Here is a 25,534-nt window from a genome sequence, read left to right as displayed (position 1 = left end):
TCTAAGAAAGAGGAGAAATAGTCAAGGATGCCCAGAATCACAGCTCTTATATAATATTGCAGTAAAAGTGCTTGCTCAGGAAGTGGACTTGGCCCAGTAGTTAGGGCGTCCGTCTACCATATGGAAGGCCTGCGGTTCAAACCCCGGGCCTCCTTGACCCATGTGGAGCTGGCCCATGCGCAGTGCTGATGCATGCAAGGAGTGCCGTGCCACGCAGGGGTGTCCCCACGCAGGGGAGCCCCACGCACAAGGAGTGCGCCCCGTAAGGAGAGCTGCCCAGCACAAAAGAAAGTTCAGCCTGCCTAAGAATGGTGCTGCACACACCAAGAGTTGACACAACAAGATGACGCAACAAAAAGAAATACAGATTCCCATGCCGCTGACAACAACAGGAGTGGACAAAGAGCACACAGCAAATAGACACAGAGAACAGACAACTGGGGCGGCGGGGAGAAGGGGAGAGAAATAAATAAATAAATCTTTTTTTTAAAAAGTGCTTGCTTGAGCACTTACACAAGAAAAAGATAAAAAATTCATCCAAATTGGAAAGGAAGAAGTAAAAACTTCAGTATTTGCAGATGGCAAAATATATACATAGAAAAATCTACAATATTGAGAAATCTACAATAAAACTTCTAAACTTATAATTGAGTTCAGTGAAATTCCAGGTTTGAAGATCAATGTGCAAAAATCAGTAGCATTTCTGTACACCAATAATGAACTATCTGAGGGGGAATCAGGGGAAAAAAATTTACAATAGCAAGTAAAAAAAATCAAATATCTAGGAATAAATTTAACTAAAGATGTAAATTATTTATATGCAGAAAACTACACAATACTGTTAAAGGAAATCAAAGAAGACTTTAATAAATGGAAGAATATTCCCAGTTCATTGATAGGAAGACTAAACATCATTAAGATGTCTCTCCTACCCAAACTGACCTACAGAATTAAAGCACCAATAAAAATCAAAACAGCATATTTTACTGAATTGCAAAAACCAACTATAAAATTTATTTGGAAGGGCAAGAAGCCCCAAATAGCCAAAGACATTGAAAGGGAAAAATGAAATCAGAGGAAACACACTCCCTGACTTTAAAACATCCTACGAAGCTACATGTTCGTAGGGTGAAACTGCATGGAATTGGCACGAGGATAGATATACGGACCAATGGAACTGGATCTAGAGTTCTGATACAGATGCTTGCATATACAGTCATCTGATATCCACAAGGCCACCAAGTCCACTCACCAGGGAAAAAATGGGCTCTTCCAAAAAAGCTGCTTGGAGAACTGGATATTCTATATCCAAAAGAATGAGAGAAGAACACCATCTCACACCTTATACAAAAATTAACTCAAGATGCATGCATCAAAGATCTAAAATAAGAGCCTAGACCATAAAGATCTTGGAAGATAATGTAGGGAAATATCTACGGGACATTGTAATAGGAAATGATATCATGAACTTCACATCCAAAGCAGGAACAGCAAAAGAAAAAATAGGTAAATGGGAACTCCTCAAAATTAAAAACTTTTGCATCTCAAAGGAGATTGTCAAGAAAATGAAAAAGCAGCCTACTCTACTGGAGAAAATATTTGGTAACCATATATCTGATAGGAAGCCAATATCCAACATTTATAAAGAAATCTTATATCTTGAATATAAAAAGACAAACAACCCATTAAAAAATAGGCAAGAAATGTGAACAGACACTTCTCCAAAGAAATGCAAATGGCCAAGAAGCACAGGAGAAGATGTTCAACATCACTAGCTATTAGGAAATGATACCATCTTACACCCATTAAATTGGTGGCTATTTAAAAATCAGAGGACTAAAAGTGTTGGAGAGGATGCAGATAAATGGGAATACTCAAACACTGCTGGTGCGGATGTAGAATGGTATAGCCAATGTGAAGGTCAGTTTGGCAATTTCTTGAAAAACTAATTATAGACCTGTCATATGATCCATCAATTCCACTGATAGGTTTATACCCAGAAAAGTTGAAAGCAAGGACACGAACAGATATATACACACCAATGTTCATACCGGCATTATTCAATACTGCCAGAAGTTGGAATCAACCCAAATGCTCACAAACTGATGAATGGATAAAAATAATGTGTTATATACATACAATGGAATATTACTCAGTTGTAAGAAGGCATACAGTAGTAACACATGGGATAACATGGATGAACCTTGTGGACCTCATGTTGAGTGCAGCAAGTCAGGCATTGAAGGACAAATATTACGTGACATCATTGATATAAATTAAGCAAACTGAGCAGATTCACAATGCTAGAGTCTGGAAGATACTTTTACAGGAAGTATATATGGAGGAAAAGGTTATGATTCAATGCCCATTTGGGCGAAATCTATGACAAGTTGGAAGTGTGCAGTTGTGCAGTGAAGGGACGTGATAGGGGTATAGTGATAATATTGGGTTGGGTGGTGCAGGTTAGACGGGGGGGTAGGATGGGAAGGTTGGGTTGGATGGTCCATGGAACTGAGGGGAGGGTTGGGGAGGAGCCAGCTGAACACTGGGGAATGGCAGGTACGTGGTTGAAATTACAGTATTTGGAATGCTCATTTGGCAATATGACAGGGAAGGATTACGGGCTTAGGGTATTGAGTCAGGGGAAATGGGGCCAGGGTGCACCTGGCACAGGCTTCTAGGGAGCATGTGAGTGATCAGTTGCATCAGTGAGTAAAGACCCACATAATGAGTGGGAAGGTTTTGGAATCCCATCCTAGGAAGGCCCTCTATGTTCTTAAACAGAGGGACTGGAGTCACTTGAGAACATCGGCAGTGCCTAAGAGAAGAGGATAGACTAGTGTGTCAAGCCATCAGTGAAGATGTAAGTTATGATGAATCTTGTCCTTCAAAGAGTGACATCTGGTGGTCTCAGATGCCACAAAGGGGAGGAGGAGGGAGGAATTTAAAAGGGAATATTTTGCGGGTGATGGAAATATTCTGCATGATCTTGCAATGATGAATACAGGCCATATTAAATTTTATCAGACTTTCTAAAAAGTATATGGTCCAAAATGAAAACCATAATGTGAACCATTGATGATGGTTAGTAGCTAAGTCACACTATTTGTACATCAATTGCATCAAATATACCATCCATACATAAAATTTTATTGACGGGGCAAAGGGAAACAGGGGGAGGATGTTGGGTGTATGGGAATACCGTGTGTTCTGTACATGACTCTTGTGACTTGGAAATTCTTTGAAGAAAAAATGAAAAAAAAAAAAAGTAAAACACTGGGGGAATAAATGGAAGAAAATGTCACTGTATATATAGGACAACAGTTTTAGAGTGATAAAAGGCAAAATGTCAAAAAAGATTTTTTCTTTCTCTTTAAATATTTTTACATTATTTTTAATATCCCAATTTTTAAAAAATATTACTTTGTTTTCACTTTTTATCAATTTTTTCTGCATATGTCTTATGTATAAAGCTATCATTGTTATTTCAGTTTCTTATTAATTGTATGTGTCTAATTTATTGACTTCCTTTTTGAAGAGGTTTTTGATCTCAGAAGGTTAACAACTGTGGCAAGGGAGGATCATTTGTGTGGGATGACAGTGAGAGGGGATACCTGGGAGAAGTATACCTGGTTATATATACAAGGCATATAAATGTGTTCAAATGATCATGGGGCATTGTTAGGACGGGTGGAGATTCACACAATAACCAAAAGAATATAAAATTCCCATCTAGGGCAGATCTGTCTCATTCTCTAATGGAAAAACAAGAATGCCCCAAGTTCAGGGACTGTGACTTGTGAAGGAGAATGGTCTATTGAAGGACCCTTGGTATTGGTGACTATCCTTATAAGCCTTTGCTCTTGAAATGGAAAGTTAGCCTAGTGACATAGGATGCCTAAGAGTTACCTACTGGGAGCCTCCTTGTTGCTCAAATGTGGCCTCTCTCTAAGCCTAACTCAGCAAATATAAGCAATGAATTTGCCCCAGCGTGGGACGTGACTCCTGGGAATGAACTTCCTTGACACTAATGGACTGCTACCATGTACCAACAAGCAATGCAACTGGGGCGGGGTGGGGGGGAGAGGAGAAGACCTTTACCAAAAGGGGGAAATGCTAAAGACAAATGAGGTTTTATGGTAAGAGACTTCAAAGTGTTTCAGGAGGCCATCTCAGAGTTAGGGCTACTGCACATCTCAACATGATCTCTTTGACTGCCAAAGACTCCAAATAGCGAAGCTCTCCTGGGATATGGAGACATCCAGACACTACAGTTAGGGCAGATAGCTCAGAAATTTGGTTCCTTGCCAGTGGGTCCTAATCTGGTATTTATGTTCCCCAGTATGACAGTGGTGTCCCTATGCATGACTCTTCTGTCCTTCTATTTGAACCTATAATTAGTATTTAGAGTTGGTAGGTGTGCATCCAGTAGATTTAGCTCTTTGGGGTGTCCATGTGCTGGCTGAGCCCTGAATCTCAATGGAGTTGTAACATCCAATCTCCAGTTCAGTGGACTCACCCAGGACAACTAATGGGGAGAAGATGATGGACAAACAACTCACCAGGGAACTGAGAGTGCCTACAATTGCAAGCAAGACGGCCCCATCCATCAGATGTATGGGATGGAAGCCCTCCCTCAATTAATGGTGGAGTGGGCATTACCATCCCTGAGTCCTTGGTTGGGAAATGATTTATGGACTGAAATAAATTTACTATAATTCTACTATACAATTATGATTGTAGCAATGGAAAAAATACCATTTTTATGGAGGTATTGACCCATTGTGCTGGGATTAATGAGAGGGAAAAACATTTGTGATGGGGGGCATATTTAGAAGTTGAAAATCTCCCCAAATGACATTACAGTGACAAATACAAGCCTTTATATATATGACTATAACCTACCAAATAGAATGGGTAAGAGTGTAAACTAAAGTGTAAACTATAATCCATGCTTAGTGGCAGTGCTTTTCCAAAGGTGTTTATCAATTGCAATGAATGTACTACACTGATGAAACAGGTTGCTAATGTGGGAAAATGTGTGAGGTATGGTGAGTGGGACATAAGGGAATCCACTATATATTCTCTGTAACATTTATGTAATCAAAATATCTTTTAAGGGAAACGGACTTGGCCCAGTGGTTAGGGCGTCCGTCTACCACATGGGAGGTCCGCGCTTCAAACCCCGGGCCTCCTTGACCCATGTGGAGCTGGCCCATGCACAGTGCTGACGCGCGCAAGGAGTGCCGTCCCCCGCGTAGGGGAGCCCCACGCTCAAGGAGTGCACCAGTAAGGAGAGCCGCCCAGTGCAAAAGAAAGTGCAGCCTGCCCAAGAATGGCACCGCCCACACTTCCGTGCTGCTGACAACAACAGAAGAGGAGAAAGAAACAAGATGCAGCAAACAGACGCAGAGAACAGACAACCGAGGAAGGGGTGGGGAGGTGGGGGGAATTAAATAAATAAATTTTTAAAAAAAATCTTTTAAAAAAATATATAAAATTGGAGAAAAAACATTTATTGTCTGACTAGTAAAGGAAATTGGCAAAATTATTCTTCGCAGGGCAGAAGAACCATTTACCGAAACATCCCACTGCTGAAAGGGGGCCTACCATCATATTCTTTGCACCCATGTAGGGCATCAGAGACAGTCCTCACTTTGAAGTAGATGGTCCTTTCAGCTTGGACTCTCATATGTAGTAAAGTAGGGAGGACTTTCCCCTCAATTGAGAAGCTCTTCATTGTGTTTTGATACTTGGGGAGCTTCCTTTCCCTTCCTCCTGTCTAAATTGCATGTGAAATTGCAGAGCTATTTCAAACTTTGAGCCCATGACACTCAGGTGTTTCCCCAGGAAAATCTTCTACTTGGTTTTATGAATACACCCTTTCTCTCTAGGGGGAACTTGATATAGCTGCCTTCACTGAGGCCTGGGACTGGCAGAAGAGGCAACTGAGTAGGAGTTTTTACAAAGTGTCTTATAATTCTCTGGTCCTCAATGTGCAGAACACAAGGCCCCACCCCAGACCTAGTGAATGGGGATTGTGGCTCAAGGAGTGTCCATGATGATGAAGAAGCACATCCAAGTGTGAGACTCTGCTCCTTGATTATCCTTGTGCTGCCCCATGAAGCTGCTGTCCTCCTTCAGATGCCAGAACTTGAAAATTTCCTGGAGTTCTGCCAGGAAAACAGGCCCACTCTCACCTCCTCTCATTGGTTACTGGTTCACATTCCACATTATCTACTGTCACAGTTTGATATAATTGATAAATTACAAAAAGAAATATTGGAGTATGTTTGTAATCTGATCTGTACCTGGCCATGATTGAGTTACCATTAGGGCATGGAGTCCCCGCCCTTTGGTGGGTAGAGACTCACAGATATAAGGTATAAGGCATAGCAAAGGACAGAGTTGGAGCTTTTGATGCAAGCGTTTCTCATGTTGCAGTTTGATGCTGAAGCCTTAACCTGGAGCCCCAGAAGTAAGCCCACAGAGGAAAGAGAAGCCAGCCCCAGGAAGGAAAGAATCTTGAAGACAGAGTAAAACAAGCTCCAGGAATGTAGGGACCTGGGAAGCCTGAACCGTTGCAGACGTCGTAAGCCATCTTGCTACAAATAGATTTTGGTGAGGGAAATAAATTGTGTTTTACAGCCTGGTATCTATAAGCTCCTACCCCAAATAAATACCCTTTAGAAAAACCAACCAATTTCTGGCATTTTGCAACAGCACCCCTTTGGCTGACTAATACATCCACTTTCCCTTTTTAGTACACAAATATTGAAAATATGAAATAATATCATAACCAACTAAGCACTTGTCATCTAGCTTAGAAATAAATCTTTACAAATATCACCTAAATCTTTGGAAAATGTCCTGCTCCTGATTTTCTTTATTGTCAGTTCTGAGCACAGTCTTGCAGGGACCAATATATCACACAGCCACGTGTACCCCACTTTGGTACAATTCTGGGTATTGCAGGCACAGGTGGAGCTGCACCCTTAACAGAGCAGAATTGCCTGGGAGGAATAAGGTCTTGGATCAACACACACCTACGTGGATTAGCTTGAAAAAATTGAGCCGAGGTCTTACTAGATTGTTAATACAAGGCAGCCCACAGATGCAGTGACTGACAACTTGAATATACAAAGGCTGGGAGAGCATAATATGGTCAGGTACACTCTGTGGAGACAATCCTGTGAGTTCAGGCAGAGCTTCTATAGCACCAAGGAGGCACAGAAGCCAACAATGGCACCCAGAGCATCTGTGGCAAGAGAAGTTCCTTCCTCAAGGCAGTGTCTAGAGCCAGGAAAAGAAGGAAACAGCACAAACCTGGCTCCAAGACCTAGAGAATATTGGCATAGGTAGAAGGCAGTTGAGGTGGGAGTTGATACCTGAGGGCCTCGGAGAAATTCAAAATCCAGAATTTGGAATCAAGATATAGCTTAGGACCCTAGAGCAAGGATGTGCTAGACCCATCTGTTGCAAGAGTGAAGTTGCAGATTCCTAGAGCCTGGAGCTTCTTAAATTGTTGCAGTTGATGCTCAGAATTGATACTGAACTAAATTGATCCAGGTAAAGTGGACTCAGCAGGGAAAGAGGGCAGGTATGGAAATAAGTGTGTGGTTTAGGACTGAGCCAGGATCCAGGTATGACCTGATGCTATCAGCTGACTTTATAGGGGTTTATGAGCCTTTGTGAACAATACAACAGAAATGCCAAGCCAAATGATCAAAAATATTCTGTTATCTCTCACACACAATAACACACACACCATGGGCAAAATAACCCCCAAAGCCCAGGAAGACCTTGATCCGTTCCCAGTATCATTTTGAGTACTTTCTGTGAATGGGCATTACGCCGTGATTTGGAACTTCAAGCAGAGTAGGACATGACCTTGACTTCACATCTGCAGTTCACTAGATAGTATGACATGCTAAGAGATCATTTCATACCATCTTGAAAGGCTGGAGGCAGGCCAGGCAATGGAGGGTACAGGAGGTACATGTGTGTCACAGGACATGATATGTTTCAGGAACAAGAACTCAGAGCTTAATGTGGGTTGGATTGTGTCCCCCAAAAACACATGTTCATGTCCGCACCCTGGGTCCATTAAATGTGACACTACTAGGAAAGGTGGTCTTTGAAGATGAAATTAGCTAATATGAGGCCGTATTGTAGTATGGTGGGCCCTTAGTACAATATGACTGGTGTCCTCCTAGAGAGCAAATTTGACTCAGACACACAGACTGAAACAGGGGAGAAGTAAAGTCCAAGTGATAACCAAGGCAGGTGGGAGTGATGCAGCTACAAGGCATGGGCCATCAAAGATGACCAACAACCACCAGATGCTGGAAGGGCCATGGAGGGATTCTCCTTAACAGGTATCAGGGGAAGCATGACTCTCCTGCTACCTTGAGAGTAAACATCTGGCCTGTACAACTGAGACAATAATTTTCTGTTTTAAGCCCCACTTTTGGGGTATCTAATTAGGGCTGCAAGGAAAGTAAGACAGCGCTTCTAGAGCACAATCCTTGATAGGGTACAGTCTTTACAGGTCATGAGCTTGGAAAAACCTGGGTGTTACCTTATCTCTGCTGTGTACTATCAGGGTGTCCTTGAGTATGATACTTACCCCCTTAGTTCACTCCACTGATGACTTGAGACATCAAGGAATAGAGCAATAGAAAGAGCCTTATGACTTAGTAAGTGCAGGAAAGATGTACACATAGTGGTCACTAGAATTGTTTGACATTTATTTCTGCTTTTAGGATTAGGAAGCTGCATCCTCAATAGGTACATATGCTAAGAATTTGTAGTGATTAGAATTAATACTAGAGAAGAATCAAACTCTACCATTTTCTTCTTAAAAATTAGCTCCCTTCATTTCTCTTTGACCTTGAATGGATGTATTTCCCTGCGCTTACTAGATATACCTTTTCTAACAGATTGCATGTTATGTTTACCACAGACACCCTCTGTCCTCTTATGTAATGCAGAGCAGTCAGTTTTCTATTAGCCATGTTAGAATGGGGAGACCATCTCATCCATCTCCCCAAAGGTAGAAAATTACAATGATTGGTTTCCCTTGGCTTTAGATTTTTTTTTTATCATATACTTGAAAATGAAAAAATCTGATTCCATGAGAATTCAAAAGAATTCAATCAAAATGATAGGGAAAGTACTATGAAAACATCACTTGGGAGGGACCAGAAGATGGTTTGTCTTCCTTTCTGTGCCTTCCCACTCAGATGGCCTCCCTTCTTGGATCCACAGTGAATATAGACATATATCATTAATGGTGGTAAAAAATACTAATTACTAGGATGAGCTGGAGATAACCATCTACTGAGAAAAGACATGGCTGGGCTTAGGCCAATATTTGGGTCACCACCCCTGGATGACAAATTCTCTGCCACAAGGCACCCTCAGACACAGCATTGCTACTGAGAAAGATCAAGCTTTAATAGTGATGGTTTTCATTTCCATGAAGAAGTCGTAGGAATCCTTGGCTCCTTCTCTTCCTATCCCAGAGTTCTGCCCCACCCCAAAAGGAAGTCAGCCCTCTGATGAGTCAGCAGTTTGTCCACACCAACCCTGCTTGCAACTTCTTAGCCACTTGTTGTCACATCCCTTGTTGCAGGACCATGCTGTAGCTGCCATCTCATAGTTGTCATTGTTACCTCTTTTAACCACTTCTTTCTTTCTATCATAGGGGATGACACAAGTCACTGGACCAAATCTCTTCCTTCATGCAGCAGGATTCATCCTTAATGTCTGTTATCACCGTGGTAAGCATAAAGTAGCCTGACTGATTTGGGGGTGGAAAGCTCAATTTGTCTGCTCCCTTACCACAAAGAATCCTGGAGCCTTTGGCATGATCTTTTTTCACATAACCTCTAACATGGGTGAGTAAGAATCAAATTAGCAACATCTGACCATTTGTGTTTCCCAAACTCAGCAAAAGATCTCATATTTTCGAAATCATCTTGGAGGTATATAGAAAGTCAAGCTAGAGTTGAGCATCTCCTCACTGTATAAGTTAACCCAGTGACTGGTAAAAGTTCATTAATTATGGTTGTACAAAAGACTGACCTCAATATTGATATATTTTACATATGTAACTTTATATATTTCATATGTACAAATTTTTCTATCCCTAAGGGGCATTGTCAGCCTTGGACAAATGGGAAAATAGGCCTCATAATTAAAACTATAGAACAACAGTAAGCAGATGTGGCACAGGCAGTTGAGTGCTAGCCTAACACATGAGAGGTCTTGGATTTGGTTCCTGGTGCCTCCTAAAGAAGATGAGGAAGTCAGCAAGATGGTGAGACAGGCTGGCACAGTGACATGACGCAGCAAGATGACACAACAAGGAGATATAACATGACATACAATAAGGAAATATGAGTCACAGTTTCTATTCAGTTTCTAGAATACTTAATAAGCCAAGAAGTCAAAGTCTTTTTGGAAAATGAATATCTTGTGGATTTGTAACTCCTTAAATGCTCTTTCCCCAAGATCTAGGTTGATCTAAAAGTTTTGCCAGAATTTGCCCTATTCAAGTTTGAGTATAGAGTCTAAGTTCCATCTCTACTTCTCTTTCCACAATGCTCTTGCTCCTTTGGAAACAATCTAACTTAATAAAAAGTTGCTAAGTGCAGGTTTCCTGTGTGAACCTGGGTTGTCAGGGAAGGGATACCAAAGGCCTGTGGGAAGCAGTAGCCAGAACTTTTGTCAATTATTTAGAACAGGACAAGGAGAGGCATGGCTTCAGATGACCACATCCAAGCAAAATTCCATGACTATATCAAAGAGCCTCTTGGGATAATAATATATTAAAGGAAGTGCCTGTTTTAAATGATGACTGTATTAGTCAGCCGAAGGGGTGCTGAGGCAATACACCAGAAATCTGCTGGATTTTTTAAGGATATTTATTTGGGGTAGAAGCTTACTGTGACCAGGCCATAAATAGTAAGTTACTTCCCTCAACAAAGTCGTTGCCACTTGTTTGAGCAAGATGGCTGCTGACATCTGCAAGGGTCCAGCCTCCTTCCTCTCAAGACTCCAAGGTCCCATTTTCCTCCAATATCAGCTGTAGGCTGGGATAAGTCTCATGTCTCCCAGGCTCAGTTGCTCTGCTCTCTTCACAAGCCTGGCTGTAGACCATCAGGCGTACAGCTCATCTCTCTTTTCAGGGCCTCTGATGAATCTAATGGACACTTTTCTCCTTCCCTATGTATCTGCTTCTCTGTATGCTTGCTTCATGGGCTCCACAATCAAAATTCGAACTTTATCCTCTGCCATGTCATTTTCTCTTAGTCCCTGCCTACCAAGTGTGTGGGACTCAACATCCTACTTATGTGTCCCAATCACATAACAGAAGCTTTGCCTGGGTCGGTGATCAGGAAGCAGGACAACAATCCTAGGAAAACGACATGGGGTCACAGAAACACCATCTTCAAGGATTCTCCCTAAGGACAAGTGCCAGTGATGGAGTTTATGAGTATCTGCTTAAATTGGGTGGACAAAAAGTTTCACCTTGAACAAGTGGCAGAATGGAACTTTCTGAGATGGATGCAAACTATCCGTCTTTTTTTTTTTTCCTTTTTTTAAAAAGATACATAAATCACAAAATGTTACATTAAAATATATCAGAGCTTCCCATATCCCCCACTCCCATATAAATGAGTTTATATGACTAAGAAACTTAAAAATGAGTCAGGAGGTCATCAGAGGGGTTGCGCTTATGTACATCTCAACAGGATCTCAGAAACAGCCAAAGTAGATACAACCCCAGGCAATGGTACTCCTGAGGGCTACGGAGACACCCAGGTCCTACGATCATGCAGATGCCTCTGGAGTTCGGTGCTTTGCCAGTGGACCCTACTTTGGAATTTCTGCTCCTGAGTGTGACGGAGTTGGACTCAGATGTGACTTATCTACACATGCCCCTTCTGTCACTTTTATTGAACCTATGGTTGGCACTGGGGTTGGTGTATGCTCAGGAGACTTGAATCTCTGGATTTTCTATGTGCCAGCTGGGTCTTGAGTCTCAGCAGAGTTGCAACACCTACTCTCTGGTTCATTGCACTTACCCAGGTCAGTTAACAGGGAGGTGAAGATGGTCAAACACCACACCAGGGAACCAAGTGTGTCTACGACTGCAAGCAGGAGAATTGCATACAGCAACTATGTGCGATCTAAGCCCCCTCTCAATTTAGAGGTGGAGTGGATATCACCATCCCATGGTCCACAGTGAAGGAATAAAATATGGATTAGAGTGGACTTACTAGTGTTCTACTGCAGAACTATTGTGTCTTCAGCAATGGAAGAAACTATCATTGATGTGTAGACAGTGGCCACGGGAGTTGCTGAGAGAACAGGTGTGATGTGGAGGCATTTTCGGGACTTGGAGTTGTCCTGAATGAGATTGCAGTGACAGATGCAGAACATTATTTATCCACTATAACCCACTGAATGGACTGGGGGAGAGTGTAAACGACAATGCAAACAAAATAGAATGTTTTTCAAGAAGTTGGCTGACATAGAAAATCTCCAAAAGTATATATGGCTGTTGAAAACTCTCTTTGAAAGATAAATATATACTCATACCACATAGCATTAAGTACTTGAATAAGGTCAGAAAAAAGGAACTCCTTCTTCATTTGCAGGGTGATGCATAGTAGCTAGGTATGATAAATTGAAATTATGTTAAAATCATATAACCAACATGTTAAATATATGCCTCCTGATTTCAGGCATAATTTGATTTCATGGAAGGTGGGGTCTCCAGGCAGGGACATGTTACGTAGAGGAAAGCTAGCACCATGTCTAGGGCCTCATCCATGTATCAAGACTGGAAAAATATCACACATTGCGTGGTTTAGATCTATGAGGGATTACTCATGGTTTAGGAACAAAACATCTGTGGCTACAAAACAAAGGAAAATGAACATTTCCCTCCTTCCCCTTCCTTTATAAAAAGATGGGCAGACAACAGGCAGGAAAAGGCAGAGAAATAAATAAAATAAACCTTAAAAAACAAAAAACAAGATGGGATTGTAAACCTATAGTTTCTAAGAGGATGATTTTGGAGGTAAAAATTAAGATGATCCAAATTATTGTTATTGGGAGAGCAAGGGATGAAAATGACTTGGCACACTATTGAGCAGACAGCACACAAAAAGCGACAAGGTGGGGGGATAAAAAAATTATACATCACATTCACTGGGGTTTATACCACTTAGGCAAGGGCAGGTCAATATAAGAAAGTCAATCTGTGTAACATTAATAAATTAAAGAAGAAAATATCACATAATCATTTCAATAGATGCAGAAAAGGCATCTGACAAAATATAACATCCTTTCTTGATTAAAATCACTATGACAGATAGGAATAGAAAGATGTTTTCTCAAGATGATAAAGGGCATATATGAAAAACCCACAGCCAACATTGTACTTAATGGAGAAAGTGTGAAATCCAATCTCTCCATTATTATTTAACATGGTGCTAGGAGTTCTAGCTAGAGACATAAAGCAAGAAAAAGAAATAAAATCACCAAAATACGAAATGAAAAGGGAAAATTCAGCTAATTGTGAATCCTACTCTTGGAAAATCCCTCAAAATCCACATGAAAACTTACAGATGATGGGCATTGTCCATTATCATTTCCTTGTTAGTTGTCATGGTTGAGTCCAATGAACTGGGTTGTAGGTGTTGCAACTCAGCTGAAATTGAGGGCAAAACTGGCACAAGTAGAGATCAAGGATTTAAGTCACTTGTACATATATCTATCAAGTATCATGTCAATTTTTGGTTCAAATAAAAGGGTAGAAGACCTATTTATAGAGAACCTATACACGAGTCTAACTCTGTTACACTGAGGAGCATAAATTCTAAACTATGGTCCACTGACAGGGTGCCAAATTACTGAGCTGCTTATACTTTCTGGATGTCTCTACAGCCCTCAAGAATCCCTCTATTTGAGGCACCGTTTACTGTGTCAGTCAATGAGATCCTGTGGAGAAATGCCTAAGAGTAACCTCTAGAATGATCTCCCAATTCACTTTGAAATCTCTTAGCCATAAAAACACATTTCTATTTACGATAACCCATTTGGAATAGGTCTTTTTCCAGATGCCTTGCTAGTTTTCACTTGGCAATACTTCCTCAGTGCCATGGAAGCTCATCCCTGGGAATCATGTCCCATGCCGGGGGAAAGGTTGTGTGTTTATTTCCTGAGTTTGTCTTAGAGAAAGGGCACATTTGAGCAACAAGTAGGCTTTCAGAAGGTAAATCTTAGGCAGTATATAATACTAGGCCTAGTATATAACACTAGGAATAGGCAGTGTCTGCACCTACAAGCAAGATATTTCCATCCATTTGCCCTACAGGGTCCAAGCTCCCTGTCAGTTAGATGCAGAGAGGCCTCAATATCCCAAAATACTCAACATTTGGGAATGAACAATGGGCTACACTAGACTTATTATTCTAGCAACGGAAGAACTATTATCGGTGGTGTAAAGGAAATGGCCATCAGAGATTCTGAGCGAGGTGACAAGGAAGAATGGGTGTAATATGCGAGTATTTTGGGGACATTGGACATGTCCTGCATGACACTGAAGTGACAGATACAGGCCATTGTGTATTTTGTCATAACATACAAGACGGTGCCTGACAGAGTGTAAACTATAATGTAAGCTATAATCCATGGTTAGTGGCAATGCTTCAATATATGCTCTTCAATTGTTACAAATGTACCACACTAATGAGGGATGTTGATGTAGGAAAGATGGGAGCGAAAGGGAGTGGGCATATGAGAATCCCTTCTATTCTTTATGTAACATTTACATAATCTAAAGCTACTTTAAAAATTAAAAATTATTTAAAATAAGAAAAACATCCTAAGTCACAGGATATGCATATTATTAGCTTAACAAAATTGCTTTAGAATTTTCTAAAATCAAATCCCTGATCAAAATGTATTTTCCTTTTCATATATGCTGGATTCAGATTTCCAATATTTTATAAAGGATTTTTTTTTCTGCTCACAGGGGTTAATTATCAGTAAATTTCATTTCTTATATATTTTGTCAGGCTTTGATACTATAGTTATACTCCTGTTAGCAATTCGATATTCTGAAAGACTGTGTAAAATTGATAATATTTTGTCTTTATATATTTCATAGATAACGATTACTGCAAGTATCTTGACTTGGAGTTTTCTTTATTGGAATGTTTTGATTTTCATAGTCAATGTCTCCAATAGCTATGTGGCTGTTCGGGTTTTCTCTATTTTTTTTCCAATTTTAGTAAGCTGTATCTTAAAGAAAGTCAATTTCTTCTAAGTTCTTAAATATAATTTTAAGTAGTTGTTTATAACAGCCTTATTATATTCATGTGTATAGGATGTGTAATGATAACTCTTTCAGGTTTTTTTTGTTTTTGTTTTTGTTTTTAAAGATTTATTTATTTATTTAATTTCCCCCCCTCCCCTGGTTGTCTGTTCTTGGTGTCTATTTGCTGCGTCTTGTTTCTTTGTCCGCTTCTGTTGTCGTCAGCGGCACGGGAAGTGTGGGCGGCGCCATTCCTGGGCAGGCTGCTCTTTCTTTTCACGCTGGGCGGCTTTCCTCACGGGCGCACTCCTTGCGCGTGGGGCTCCCCCACGCGGGGGACACCCTTGCGTGGCACGGCACTCCTTGCGCGCATCAGCGCTGCGCATGGCCAGCTCCACACGGGTCAAGGAGGCCCAGGGTTTGAACCGCGGACCTCCCATATGGTAGACGGACGCCCTAACCACTGGGCCGAAGTCCGTTTCCCACTCTTTCAGTTTTGATCTTAGTAATGTGGATTTTCTTCTTTTCTTGATCATTCTTTTAATAATTTATCAATGCAATAATTATATTCAAATAATTAAATTTCGACTTTGCTAGTTTAAAAAACTTATTGATGAATTTGGCAAACAGGCAGGATTCAAGTTTAATAAGCAAAAATTAAAAGAGGGCAGTGAATGATAGCTCAAATGTTAAGCACCTGCTTCCCATGTACAAGGTCCTGGGTTCAATCCATAGTAACTTTTAAAACAATCTATCAATAGAGTTTCTATACATTACTAATGAGCAATCTGAGGAGGAAGTCTGAAGAAAATCCATTTACAAGAGTGACTAAAAAAATAAAAAATTGTCATGAACGTATGTAGCATTAATAATGTTAATTGTAAAGTGAAGTGCTGCAAATGCTCTAAAATTGACTGAGGGGAACACAGCACAACTCTGTGATGAGAATGAGTGCCACTGATAGTACACTTTACATGGATTGCACCAAGTATGGGACCTGATGACACAGGGAACTAATGGTGGATGATGGATTGTGGTTAACAGGACAAATATGAGAATGTTCCTCCTGAATGATAACAAATATATAATACTAATATAGGGTGTCATCAACATGACAGAATGTGGATTGAGAAGGGGGGAGATGCTGCTGCATATCTGTAGAATATTGAATAAGGTCAAATGTGAATGTGTGGTAATGGATGGACTTAATAGTAACACATTAAAATGAGTAACAAATATAGCTGATTATGGATGTGATTATGGCTGAAATAGTCTAAGGAAGTTAATATTAGTTGGAGGACTGCTGGAGGATAATAAATGGAATGTACAACAATGATTTTGGTGGAAGATAAATATTGTGATTAATAATATGAATACAGAGATGTACTTCTAATTACAATGTGTTAAGAAAGTGGAGATAAATGGGAAAAATATAACTAGTGTGATTTATAGACTTTTTGAACAGTGACATCAGGCTTTTGCAGCAAAATCAAAGAAGGTACTATATTAATGCTAAATGTAAAAAAAAGAATATGGGGTTTGTTTCTCTGAGATCTGAATATGATTAAGCATTGTTTTTCACTTCATTTTTTTTTTTTTTTATTAATAAGGACACATTCACCATGACTTTTCACTAGTCTGTGTTCTTCTGTCTTTTAATTAGTCTTTGTGAACTCTGGAGGAAAAATTGAGTTAGTTGTTGAAATTAGATGGGATAAAAGTGCCTGGACAGAACTTTTAAGGAGTAATGCTTCCACTACCTGTGGAGCTGACTTTTTCAAATTTATTTTTGAATTTGAAATAAAGTACAAATTTAAGAAAAGTGCATTACAGGAAAATGGAGACTTTAATTTGTGTACCCCACTGTAAATAGAGCACATAACATGGTATTAATTCATTCCTTAACCCGAAGAGTGTTTATCAGGCTACTTCAATGTAACGGGCACTCTTTGATGGTCTCAGGATAGAACAAGGTGTAACCCTGAATAAATTGGAGCAGAGTGTCAATAAGCAAAGAAATAAGAAAGGTAGATTGTATGCTAGGTGGACACATGGAGAAAACAACACAGCACAGGGAAGGAAGTTCTGAAGGAGGTGGGAGCGCAGTTTGGCAGAGGGCAGTCAGGAAAGCCCTCCTTCAGAAGGCAGCATTTGATCTAGAATGGGGAATTGGGGAAGCAATCATCTACGTGAAGGGAGAACATTCCAGGAAGCAGGAGAAATGACCATCAGCAGAAGAGAGCCTGGTGTTTTCAAGGAGGAATACAGAGGACAGTGTGCAGGAGCAGCAGAGCAAGGGGGAGAGGGCAGAGGCGACAGGAAACACTTCATGGCCACTCTAATGCCTTACGCCTTTACTGTAAACAAGATGGTGTGTGATCACGCATCACAGCCAGGGACGACACAAGTCCAATCTTAGAGCAAGGCTAAAATATAACTCAGCTAAATAGGAAATACCAGCCTTAACTCAGGACCCTCATTTCCAGGGCAGCACGTGGCAAAGGTTAAAGTCAAACCTCTTGGATATCATCAGCTATTAAGGGTTGAACTTTGACCCCATCAGAGATACATTGATCTCCTAATCACTGGTGCCCCCGAATGTGGAAGCATTTGGAAATAGGGTCATTGCAGCTACAATTAGTTAAGGAGGTCCTACTTTACAGGGTGGGCTCTTAATCCAATGTGACTGCTGTCACCTCCATGGTGAAACAAGCTCCTTCTAGCTCCATAATTCCATGACTTATTTTGGGAGTCGCATGGTGGACATTAATTCAAATGACCCTAAATATCCGACTTCCCAAAATCATGCAGAGACCATCAATGGCTTCTCCTCCCTGAGCTGTTAGTCACCCACTGATGGAGGACCACACTGTTTGGACTGTCAGGCTGACGTTTCCAGAAACCCACCTTCTGTAAGCCGGCTGTGGGACATTTTTACTGGAAATGTTTGCCTGTGGAATTCCCTGTGAATCAGGGCAACTGGGCCTTAAGCTCTGACCTTCTCCCAGTGAAAGTGGCCTTCCATGCTCTCCTCGGGGTATCTCTACACCACCTCCTTTAGTACATCCATTTCACACGGGGTCCTGTTGGGACCTGGACTACATTTCGGTAGTGGACAACAGTGACAGGCACAAGAGCTTCCAGCGGAATGGAGGGGGAAGGGGTGCTGTGTCTCCTTCCTGATAAGTCACCCTCCCAGGGTACAAAACCCTCCTGAACGACGACTCTGACCAGTGGCCTGCTCTCTGCCTCCAGGCAGCACACCCACCTCTAGGACGAGTCCACGGCCCGCAAGTGCCCTGGACTGCCTCGCTGATGCTCAGGCTGGGGACAAGCTGCCCACTCGGCTACCTGCAGCCCTGGGACACTGTGGCTCCGGCAGGACCGTCTTCTGGATCAGGTCCCCTGCCCACCCCCACACCACCAGGCCCCCGACCTCTTCCCCTGGCAACAGAACCCAGTGTGGTCTGTTCAGATGGCACCCCAGCGTGCTCCCCTCCCCATGCACCCCCTCCCTAGAGCCTCCTTCGCCCCGGGACCCATCAGGCTGTTGCCCTCGCCACAGTCCCCATGGCTCAGTACCCTCCCGTGGCCCCACACCCCGCTGACTCACCTCAAGGCTCTGCTCAGAGGCCACCTCCTCCACTCTCCTGTGCAAAGCTCAGGCTTCGGGGTTTGGACCCACCAATGGGCCAGGCCAGAGCCTGTGACAGGCAAGCCATGGCGACTTCTCAGAGCCTCAGTTTCCACGAACTCAAACTGGGTGAGTGACCACCCCGGAGGGTGTGCGGGTTAAAGCTTGGCAGGTGGGAGGCAGGAGAGCCTGGCACAAGGGGCTCCCGCCCAGGACAAGCCCCCGAGTGGCAGCACACGGCCAGGATGGCTCAGAGCAGAGATTCTGAGCCCCACCTTCAGCTGGTTCCGTTCCCCCGAGTGGGGGGCCTTGAGTGCTGGAGCTTGGGGCTCATCTACAAAATGGAGAAAAGCACTGGGCCAGGAGGGCCGCCCTGACAGCTGGACTGCCTCTGATCTCCATAGCCCAGGGGGTGGGCCTCCTGCCAGGGCCACCCCACTCCTGTGACACCAGCTGGAACGGGGGAGGGGGGGGGAGGAGGGGGGGGGAGGGGGAGGCGCTGGGGTAGGAGGGGGTTGGGGGAGCGCCCTGGCCCCTCTCCTGCCTCCAGGCCCCAGGTGCCTGCAGAGCCGGCGGGCGGGGCAGGAGAGGAAGGGCTGCAGCAACCCCAGGCTCCACAGACACACCGGGTCCACTGCCCTGTGCAGCCCCGGGGCTGTGTTTGGGACCTTCCAGGGTCCTCCAGGTGAGGAGGTCAAAGAGCAGGCACCCAGTTGCCGGAGTCACGCGGCAGTGTGGCGGTTCCAGCCGTTGGTGCACTGCGCATGCTTGGTGAGGCGGGCCGTGACACGCCCAGTCCTCCGCCGCGTGGCGTCACGTGAGAGCCCAGCAGTTCCACGACCCGGCTGCCCGCGCGGTGACGTCCGTGTCCGTAAGTTATGGGAGCCCCTTGCCAACAGGCCACCCCGAGTGCGGCGTCCCCCGCCCACACCCAGGCTGGGGACCCACCGCGCGTCCTCCCTGCGGGTGCCCTCTGGGTTCAGTCAGGGAACTGAGGCCGCAGAGAGGCAGCAGAATCCAAGGACCCGGATCTTCCTAGGCCTGGACTCGGCCCCTCCCGTGGGGATTGCTCTCGGAGTGAGAGCCCCTAAATCCTGGGGGACCCCTGTGTGTTCCTGCCCAGGTGAGGCTCATTTCTTCTCAACGTCCTGAAATGAGTTCACAAGAGCACGTCCCTATGCACACAGTAAGTGACAAGTGGGGACAACGGAGAGGGAGGCGGAGTAGGAGCTGGCAAGGGGACAGAAGAAAGGGGTTGAGACAGCTCTGCCATAGGGCAGGATCCAAAACCTCCTGGCAGCGAGTCCGTGGTCCACAGCAAGGGGAGGGGATGCCAGGCTGATGGGCAGGGGGATTCCAGAGGTTCCCAGGGGCTGTCCAGGACTGGGCATCCAGGGCAGCCAGGAGAGGACAGAGCTGGGGTCCTGGCTCCACTGCTCTGGGCACCTAGAACTAGGAAGAGCCCCTGTTGGATGGAGGCTGCTGGAGAGGAGGCCTCAGTTACTCCACTGTAAATGAGGGTGCTTGGAGTAGGTGGTGTCATTCGTTCCACACCCAGGAGAAATGTGCTTGGTCATGCTTCTCCATCAATGAGCCATGGAGCTCTGAGACCCTGGAAAACAAATTCTACTCACTGGGGATCTTTAACAGATACAGGCATGGAAGTTAAAGGGTACGAAGTCTTGGGATGGCACAGAGCATGGCACGACACAGAGCCAAAAGTCCAGGGTCCAGGGAAAGACAAAAGTGGGAGCCTTTGATCTGATACCAAGTAGAATGGGAAGCCGAGATATTGATCCTGAGCCATGAGCTGTCATTTCATCTCTGGAAGGGGGACTGCAGACAGGGTCTGTGCCTCCCCTGGAGAGCTCCACGTGGACTTGTTCCTCTTGGCGACTGCCAGGCTGCGCCCTGATGCTTTCGGGCTGGCTGATGGCCCTGTGTTTGCAGAGCTCCACCCATGAGACCTGTGCAGAGAAGATGTGGAGGTCATGACACCTCCTCCTGACCAGGGTGTCTGGGTGTCACACAACCAGCAGAGGCCAGAACAGGCTGGAGGCCAGATGGGAACAGAGCAGTCTCCACCCCCAGTCCCTAGATAGTCATGGGGGCTCTAGGACGCAGAACCTGCCCGGGCAGCGCCCTGATTCCCCTTCACATTAAATCACGATGGTCTCTGTTTTTGTTTGTCTCCCTGCCCACACCCCCACATCCCAACCTCCACCCCCAATCCCCGTGCACCAACCCCAGGTGAGCCCCGTACAGGCAGCTAGTTTGTGCCCCCACACCTTCTCTAAGCTAACTCGTCGTTATGTTTCCTGGGTTGATTTTACCTAACCATGGTGAGGACATGACACTGTAATACATGTTTCTCTGTACCTTGCCATCTCCCAGAGCTCACCACTGTGACCCTGCAGGTCAGATGACAGGGCTGCATCATTATCATAGGGTAGGACAGGGACCTCGGGTTCAGCCTCTCACTCCCTTGGACCTTGATAGGAATCCTTCCTCTTGCCGTTTCAACAGGGCTGCAGGGAACATCCCTTGTCCCTCAATATCCTGATGATTCCAGCTAATCCAGCGTAGACTCCTGGGAATGAGATGTCCTGGTTGAACGTTAGGCATGGAAAAAATCTGAATCCCTCCAGCCAGATCAGGAAACAGTGAAGGAGCAAAAAGTGGCCTGCGTCATTGCCATCTGACAACCTTGTGTGTGTAAAGTTTGAAACACTTGTCTGGTGTCAGCACAGGAAATAAAGCCACATTTGCAGTTTCCCCAGTGAGAACATGATCCATCTTGAATATTTTCAAGGCCATTTAGAATTTATCTTCGCTGCTTCATCAGCTCATTTCTTAGTGCGGGCCAGGATCTTTCTCCTACCATGAATTTACCAATATGCAGAATCAGGAATCACCCTAGCAAGAGATGATCAAAATTCACTTTACTACAAAGACCGAAGGCATCCTGCTTGGTAATCAAATGCGTGCAGGTTGAGTCCCGGGTCATCCTAAGTAACCTCAAGGTATCCACGTCCCACCTGATGCCCCAGAGCCTGAGTTCTTGGAGTTTCCCGGTCTGAGTCCATCCCCAACCCTTCTGGTGGACACAGAGAACGTCTGACTGTGTGTTCCTCTTTTGTCCCTGATGCCCCCACACTAGTGGGAAAATGAGCCTGCTGAGGATATGGAGAAGACCGGCCCAGGGTAGATGTTCCACAGGGGTGGAAGTCAGAAGGAGCCAGGCCAGAGTTCAGTGCTCGACCTCCTAGGCAGTAAAGCAAAGTCACCTGCCCTTTTGCAGGAAATACAGAAACTTCAGCTGCAGCCAACAGTCCCTGTACCAGCTGGTCACAGGTGAGTACCCCACCAGTCCCTACTCTGCCAGGCTTCAGCATGTGTCTTGGGATATCACTTTAACTCCTTGTACCTGAAGAGCCTTGGAAGACTAGGGCTTGAGAAGGCATATGTAACAGGGTTATTGTGTGGACAGAACAGAATATGCCAAGAGAAGTGCTGACACAGTGCTAGGCAGTGTGGTGGGCTGCTAGAGGACTGTAGGTTATTCTTGATTTCCCCCATGGAAAAACCTATGACTCAGCTCTCGCATACCCTTGGCCATGAAGCCATCTGTTCCCTTTATGTCAACACATTGGACATGTCATATAATGTCCATATCCAAGGTCAAGTTGGAAAGAGTTGCAAGGGGCTAGGAGGATTGCCCCAGGTGCACTCTGACTTCTGGGAAGGTGTTGGTGGAGCTCAAACAGTAAATATACAGGGTGCCTTTGTGTCAGGTACATTTTTATATTTAGCCTAGTTGCAAGAATAAGGAAGAAAAATCTCTGGCTATTGGACTTCCGTTCCAGTCTGGTAATCAGACAGTGACCCTAGATCTCATGAGCAGGAAGGGTCCTGAGTACTTGAGATGCGACATCCTTATGGCTCCCAATAGATATGGAAGAGTCTTCCATCTTGCTGACCTCTAAAAGAACTGAAATATGACTCTAGGTCAAAAATAAAGGGTTCCTGAATGTTCATTGGAATGAACAATATGGGATGTGCATAGTGACTGGAAAGGGCAGGTCAGAGCACTGGATCCCCACATGGGACGGTTCCTGTCATCCCAGGATATGCCCATCATGGTTCAACTTGCTTCCATTCCCAACTCTGGCCCAGGACACCAGTCCCCGAAAAGATGGGTTGAGTAGCATGTTCCCCCATCTGCCTAGATGCTCAGTTGAGGTTGTACAGCTGCAGGCAGGGGGTGGCTAGGCTGTAGCCATGCCTCCAGGAGGAGAGTGTCAGGGGCATGAGAGCCTCACAGGCACCCAGCAAATAAGGCAACCACTGTTGCACAAACCTCAGGTTCAGGTGCAATGAGGGCCTTAGGAAGGCTCATTTAGGAGGACCCCCATCCACCAGGAGCTCCTACTCTTGCACACTCAGCACAGTGAGCAGAAGAGATGCAGTCCATCTCTGCCCAGCTGGAGTCCAGCTTCCTGTAGTGCATGCAGGGAGAGGGAGAAATATGTGTCAAGGATATCTTAAGTAGGATAGACTTGTGCAGATTATGGGTCCAGACTAACCCATCTTTTAATTTCTTCACTAGTCCCCTCCTCTGTTACCATTCAGCCACTGAATTATGAGGAAGGGGATGGGACTGTGGGGTGGGGACAAGGGGATGGGAAGGGGCAAGCACAGGAGCCATCCTCCCACACCACACCGACAGGAATATTTTTGGAAGCCACAGTGGTAGGAAAGGCTAAACTTCTGATCTGTTGCTCACCATTTTTCAGCAGTAGCATATCCTGCTTCCAGGGAGCCTGGAAGAACATCCAGGGCCAACTTCTTTCATATCCCAGGCTTTCATGGCCTCAAGGCCCTGGTGGGCTCAGCAAAGATGTACATTCCAGGCTGTCAATTGCTGTTCCCATATTTCCCTTGTCGAGCCTGAAACACTATATTCAAGATTGTGTGAGCCAGAATTGAGGAAGACTGAGGGCAATGATTCTTGAGCTGTGGGAAGGTCCATAATATCCAGGGGGATCCCTATGCAGGAACCTCAAGGCCTAGTGTAGGCCCAGGGACAAGAGGAACCTCAGATGAGTCTTCTGGTGGACCTTTGTCGTGGAAGTCTTCCTGGGTAGGGGGTATGGCTTGGGTGTTTGTATCCAAAATGCATGGCGATATTTTCTGCCTTTATAAAGGCACCTGGAAAGATGGATATTTTGGTGAACACTCCTCCTTTTCCAACTGCAGTGTCAAGACATGCACCACCTGTTTTTGCATTCTAGCTCCTGCCCAACACCATCTCCAGAGAGAGAAACACCAAAACTGGAGCTCTGTCTCCATCAGATTTTGAGAGTGTCTCTGGATCTAGACCCAATTTTGATTAGAATTCCAAGAGCAACCCTAGATGAATGGAGACCTCTATGTCATGAAGTACATGTGGAACCTTGGGAGTATACCATGGAGACCAGCCCAGAGCAGACTCTCCTCAGTTATGGTAAGATGGAGGAGATGGGCCATGATGTGCTGCCTGCCCAGCTAGGCTGGATGTGCTCTGTCACTTCCCGATTACTGAAGAGCAATGGGCCATTCATCAGAAATTAGCAAACCCTGATACAGCTGATGACCATGTGAGCACACTACCTCCACCACAGCCACAACTATAACAGACTTTTCCATGGCTCCTCGAAGAACCTCAGGTGGCACCTTAGAGGACCACGGATTGAGAGCAAACATGACTCTTGGTTATAGAGTGGAACAAACAAGATGAACCAGAAGAATGGATGAGCCATTCCTGAGCCACTGTGAAGGGAGCTTGAAGACTGGGCATTTTCAGACCTATTTTAGGTATTTGCGCCGTGAAGAAGCATCTAACTTGGCCCTCACCTACCCCCTTGCTATGAACACGTGTATTTTGCCGTCTGTAAAGTGGGTTGGATATTCCATTATTAGGTCCCCACTGGTAGTCTAGTCAAAGCAGACAAACTTGGGAGCTGGGAGAAATGCCCAGTTCACACTGACATCGAGGAAGGAGCAGGTGGTGCCAAACAACAAATATCTATTGGCTGCCTAGGCGTAGAGGCATACTTTATATTCCATATAGTTGGAGGAATAAAATTTTTTTAAAATTGCTGAATCATGTGCTTCTAATCAGGGGATCAGACAGTGACCCTAGACTCCGTGAGAAGGGAGGGTACAGAGCACATCCGATGTGATGCTCTCATGTCTCCCTCTAGGTATGGACGAGCCATTTTAGTCATGAGACGAATGGAAAACCTCTGAAAGAAATGAAAATCTGAGTGGAATCTTGGGCACGAACAAGTGTTTCCTTTTCCCTCAGTGGAGTGGGAAATGTGGGGTGTGGGTAGTGTCTGGGAGGCGCAGGTCAGTTCACTGTGTCCCCCCATCTGCTGTCTTCTAACATCTCCTCACCACCCCATGTGCTCATACTTGTCATTCCGACTCTAACGAGGATGCCTGGTCCCAGAGCAGGAGGTGTGGTGAGCAGCATGTTCTCCAGTCTTCCTGGATGCTCAGCTGCTTCAAGGGGTGAC

At 44.5% G+C, this 25,534-nt stretch overlaps 2 long non-coding RNA genes across 2 annotated transcripts in view; one reads left to right on the top strand and one right to left on the bottom strand.

The window, feature by feature from the left end:
- LOC131280466 (uncharacterized) overlaps window positions 1–19,350 on the bottom strand; it is a 30,237-nt gene extending 10,887 nt beyond the window's left edge. The window contains exon 1 of the long non-coding RNA XR_009188073.1: window positions 18,951–19,350. This is a non-coding gene — a long non-coding RNA (uncharacterized lncRNA). The remainder of the gene's footprint in view (window positions 1–18,950) is intronic.
- A 435-nt stretch (window positions 19,351–19,785) lies between these two features.
- On the top strand, window positions 19,786–25,111 carry LOC111766570 (uncharacterized). Its single transcript, XR_002798590.2, has 3 exons — window positions 19,786–19,842; window positions 22,132–22,325; window positions 24,266–25,111. It is a non-coding gene; the product is annotated as an uncharacterized lncRNA (long non-coding RNA).
- The last annotated feature ends 423 nt before the right edge of the window (window positions 25,112–25,534 follow it).

The sequence above is a fragment of the Dasypus novemcinctus genome, chromosome 11 (genome assembly GCF_030445035.2).
Source record: "Dasypus novemcinctus isolate mDasNov1 chromosome 11, mDasNov1.1.hap2, whole genome shotgun sequence".
In the NCBI taxonomy this organism is placed as follows: Eukaryota; Metazoa; Chordata; class Mammalia; order Cingulata; family Dasypodidae; genus Dasypus; species Dasypus novemcinctus.
The sequence above is the reverse complement of the archived record's forward strand: the minus strand, read 5'-3'. Positions and strand labels throughout refer to the sequence as shown.